The sequence below is a fragment of the Ovis canadensis genome, chromosome 1, assembly GCF_042477335.2.
Source record: "Ovis canadensis isolate MfBH-ARS-UI-01 breed Bighorn chromosome 1, ARS-UI_OviCan_v2, whole genome shotgun sequence".
Classification (NCBI taxonomy): Eukaryota; Metazoa; Chordata; class Mammalia; order Artiodactyla; family Bovidae; genus Ovis; species Ovis canadensis.
This window is the reverse complement of record NC_091245.1, coordinates 144479047-144484118: the sequence shown is the minus strand read 5'-3', so window position 1 is coordinate 144484118 and position 5072 is coordinate 144479047. Positions and strand designations below refer to the sequence as shown.

The 5072-nt window shown below is 42.2% G+C and overlaps 1 non-coding gene across 1 annotated transcript; it reads left to right on the top strand.

The window, feature by feature from the left end:
• The first annotated feature begins 3209 nt into the window (after nt 1-3209).
• Nucleotides 3210-3281, top strand: TRNAS-GGA (transfer RNA serine (anticodon GGA)). Its single transcript has one exon. It is a non-coding gene; the product is annotated as a tRNA-Ser (tRNA).
• Nucleotides 3282-5072: the final 1791 nt, after the last annotated feature.

Below are 5072 nucleotides of genomic sequence, written 5' to 3'. Positions count from 1 at the left end.
AGAGAGAGCAGTAAGATGAGAAGCCTACACTCTGTTTCCCGTGTCCTTGACAGTCATCAGAGAGGCCATGAGATAGCAGTGTGATCTTTTGGAAGAAGATGAAGGGAGAAGTCAGTAAAAACAATAAAAAAGATATGACTCATGACATGACCTCACCCTCTGAAATAATTAGGAATTTATAGGGGTTTAAGAATGTCAAATAACATGGAATTATACAGTTATTTTTAGTTACTTACTCCTCATACATTGCTTAATAAAATTAATAGAAAAAAAGTCTATTGTCAGAGACGTCTTCATTTGTGGTCTGGCATGTAGGGAAGTGTAGACTTGCCCATCCATGCTAACAAGTAAAAGCTGAATAAACAGAAAAGCCAAACACTCTTCTTAGATCCCTGAGACAAGAAAGACCACAGAGCAAACTGCTGGCTCCAAAAGAGAATCACGACTTACTGCATCAGAAACTTCCATGGGAACCAGTGCTCCAAGGTAGGAAACTCTGAACCATAACTGACGACTTGTGGAATGATTAATGTGTGCAATTCTGAGAGATAAAACCTCCAGAGGGACCCAGCCATCAGTGGGCCCCTACAATTTGTGTTTTACCTCCTGGAGCTCCACCAGGTTATTACAGAAAGTAGAGAAAAGTCTGTGCTTCCGGCAGAGTAAACAGAAAAGAACCGTCATGAAATGAAGCACACCATATTTTCTTCTTTAGTAAGGCTTGCCCTCAGGAGACACTATTTAACCAGAGCTCACCTGCTTGGGTTTCCTCAGACCCAAACTGACCCAGGGGTAGTGTACGTGCATGCTCAGCTGCTTAGTGCAACTCTTTGCGACACCATGGACTGTAGCCTGCAGTCTCCTCTGTCTATGGGATTTTTCAGTCAAGGATATTGGAGTGGGTTGCTGTTTCCTCTTCCAGAGGATCTTCTTGACCCAGGGAGAGAACCTATGTCTCCTCTGCATTGGCAGGTGGATTCCTTATCATGTGAGCCACCTGGAAATGGAAATACACAGTTCCCAATTACCCTGGCTATCCAATCATACCTGAAGGGTTGGTAGGGTGTGGCTTCTGAAAAGCGCTTAGAAGTTCATAGTCCAGCACACAGGCTCACTAAAAGACTGAGACCTAATCATATGACTGTGGAACATTTCCATTCCTCCCACACTTGCCCACCGCATTACTAAAGTCTGATTCACAACAGTTTCTTTAATCTCATACATCATATCCAGCTACTGAGAAAAATTACAAGGCATATCAAAAGACAAAATCCAACAGTGTTAAAAGGCAGAACGAGCATTAGAACCAGACTTCGATGTGGCAGAAATGTTGGACTTATCAGGCGAAGAATTTAAAATGACTACTGCCAAGTCACCCCAGTCGTCTCCGACTCTGTGCGACCCCATAGACGGCAGCCCACCAGGCTCCCCTGTCCCTGGGATTCTCCAGGCAAGAACACTGGAGTGGGTTGCCATTTCCTTCTCCAATGCATGAAAGGGAAAAGGGAAAGTGAAGTCACTCAGTCGTGTCCAACTCCCAGCGACCCCATGGACTGCAGCCCACCAGACTCCTCCATCCATGGGATTTTCCAGGCAAGAGTACTGGAGTGGGTTGCCAGTGCCTTCTCCAAAATGACTACAATTAATAGTAAATCTTTTAATGGATAAAGTAGACAGTATTCAGTGGTATAGCCTGACAATGGCATACTATTCTGAGCTAAAAAGAAATGAGTTATTAAGTCATGAAAGGACATGGAAGAATCTGATAAAGAATACTGACCATCTCTCCAGGAAAACAGGCACTTGCATATTTTACCCACCCACTGAAATCCATTGAGAAGCCCCAGGTTTAAAATCCTCATCTGAAGTTTAAAGTTCAGTTCAGTTCAGTCGCTCAGTCATGCCCGACTCTTTGCGACCCCATGAAATGCAGCACGCCAGGCCTCCCTGTCCATCACCATCTCCCGGAGTTCACTCAGACTCACACCCATCAAGTCTGTGATGCCATCCAGCCATCTCATCCTCGGTCGTCCCCTTCTCCTCCTGCCCCCAATCCCTCCCAGCATCACAGTCTTTCCCAATGAGTCAACTCTTCATGTGAAATGGCCAAAGTACTGGAGCTTCAGCTTTAGCATCATTCCTTCCAAAGAAATCCCAGGGTTGATCTCCTTCAGAATGGACTGGCTGGATCTCCTTGCAGTCCAGGGGAGGGGACTCTCAAGAGTCTTCTCCAACACCACGGTTCAAAAGCATCAATTCTTCAGCGCTCAGCTTCCTTCACAGTCCAACTCTCACATCCATACATGACCATAGGAAAAACCATAGCCTTGACTAGACGGACTTTAGTCGGCAAAGTAATGTCTCTGCTTTTGAATATACTATCTAGGTTGGTCATAACTTTTCTTCCAAGAAGTTAGCGTCTTTTAATTTCATGGCTGCTTCACAACCCTTTTTCACATTATGAAATTCATAGAAATGATAATATTTTTATAGCACACAGGAATAAATTAAACGAAATTTGAAGGCAATCACGTGGTATTTAATGAAAAATTGGTTTTAAACTATCTCATTATAATGAGAAAAAGAATATAAACATATTAATGATATGAAATATTGTGTTTGTATAAGCTTCCAAATAAAACCTTCTTGAAGATAAATTAGCAAAAGACATAGGGAAAACTTAAATGCATGATACAGAGTGAAATAAGCCAATCTGAAAATGCTACACCCTGTATGTCTCCAGAGCTATGGTATTCTGGAAAAGACAAACAATGAGACAATAAAAAGATCAGTAATTGTCAGGTGGGATGAATAGGTTGAGCACAGCAGATTTCTGTGACGGTGAGACTACTCTGCATGATGCTACAATTTTGGATATATGTCAGATGCATTTGTTGAAACACATAGAATATGCAACACCAAGAGTGAATTCTAATGCAAACTGAAGACTTTGGAAGAAATGATGTATCCATGTAGGTTCATCCATGGCAACAAAGGTACACACTGTGGGGGATGTTGATAATGCAGGAGGCTATGCAAGTGTTTGGGCATATGAGAAATCTCTGTACCTGCCACTCAATTTTACTCTGAACCTAAAGAGCTCTAAAACATAAAGTCTAATAAGAAAATTAGAAATCTATTTTCTACTGTGAACCACAGAACCTGGGTCCTGGGAGCATGGATAAAGATTTTTGAAAAATTAACCTACTTTCCTGGTGGCTCAGAGGTTAAAGCGTCTGTCTGGAATGCAGGAGACCCAGGTTCGATCCCTGGGTGAGAAAGATCCCCTAGAGAAGGAAATGGCACCCCACTCCAGTACTCTTGCCTGGAGAATCCCATGGAGGGAGGAGCCTGGTAGGCTGCAGTGCATGGGGTCGCAAAGAGTCAGACACAACTGGGCGACTTCAATTCACTTCACTTCACTTATGATAGAACACAATTACTTGAACTGTTTTGCCTGTCTCCTCATATCTACCCTTCTACATGAATGTTTGTGAAATGTGAAGAAGATAAGAAAAAAGTGGGGGGAGATATGAATTAAAGTGTTAGTAGCATCGGAGAAGGCAATAGCACCCCACTCCAGTACTCTTGCCTGGAAAACCCCATGGATGGAGGAGCCCGGTGGGCTGCAGTCCATGGGGTCGCTAAGAGTCAGACATGACTGAGAGACTTCACTTTAACTTTTCACTTTCATGCATTGGAGAAGGAAATGGAAACCCACTCCAGTACTCTTGCCTGGAGAATCTCAGGGATGGGGGAGCCTGATGGGCTGCCATCTATGGGGTCTCACAGAGTCAGACACAACTGAAGCGACTTAGCAGTAACAGCAATAGCAGCATAAGATATATAGGCTTCCCAGGTGGCTCAGTGGTGAAAAACCCACCTGCTAATGCAGGAGATGCAGGTTTAATCCCTGGGTCAGGAAGATCCCCTGGAGAACTAAATGGCAACCCACTCCAGTATTCTTGTCTGGGAAATCCCATAGACAGAGGAGCCTGGCAGGCTACAGATCAAAGGGTTGCAAAGAGTCAGACCCAGCTGGTGACTGAGCAGGTACACACACAGGTAGGGGAGAGAAAGATGAGAAGAGATAACTACTAAGACCATCTTCACAATCATTTACCCTCTGACAATAGTTGATCCAACAGTGAAATAGATTAAGTCTGTTTCTCAATTGTGTCTCATTATTTTCACCTAGATGTTTTGAAATAGACTCTAGTCTTTTTCTTTTCTGGTCTGTCTTCTATATTATTTTCTGAAATTATTCTAATTTATGAATAGGATTACTGCCTGGGGAAAATAAGCGCTCAAATATTTGTTGAGTAAATGAAATTTTTTTCATGATTAAAACCCTCCCAAAACTTCTAATCGTTCATGGTATAGAGTCCAAATTTCTCAGCATGATCTCTAAGACTTGAAGTCTCTACACATCCTCTTCTTTTCTGGGTTCTTCATCACACGTACTTCCTTGTGGCTTTCTGATTTTGAGATGTTCTCTTATGTTTCAAGCGATTTACCTGCACTATTTCCTCTTGCTGCCATGTCCTACTTCCCATTTTGTCTTGAATGCTTCTATTCCTTCTCAAGCCTGTTCTTCAACAAAAATCTTCTCTGAGGTTCCGAGACAAATGCAGTTGATCTCATCAAAAAGTTCCCATGATACAAGTTTGCAGTTAGAAGATGAAAAAGTCCTGAAGATATAATGTTTAACATAATTACAGTCAACAATAGAGTACGCTTCAAAATTGCTAAAAGACTAGATTGTTTTCTCACCAAATATATATATATATATATATATATATATATATGTGTGTGTGTGTGTGTGTGTGTGTGTGTGTATATTTATGTGATGTGATAGTTGTACCTAACACTACAGGGGTCCTCTTATTGCAACATATAAATGTTGCAAATTATCATATTGTACACCTTAAACTTACACAATACATAAAAGAAGTGAAGTCACTCAGTCATGTCTGACTCTTCAAGACCCCATGGACTGTAGCCCACCAGGCTCCTCTGTTCCCATGGACAGAATACTAGAGTAGGTAGCAAGAATACTGGGGTGGGTTGCC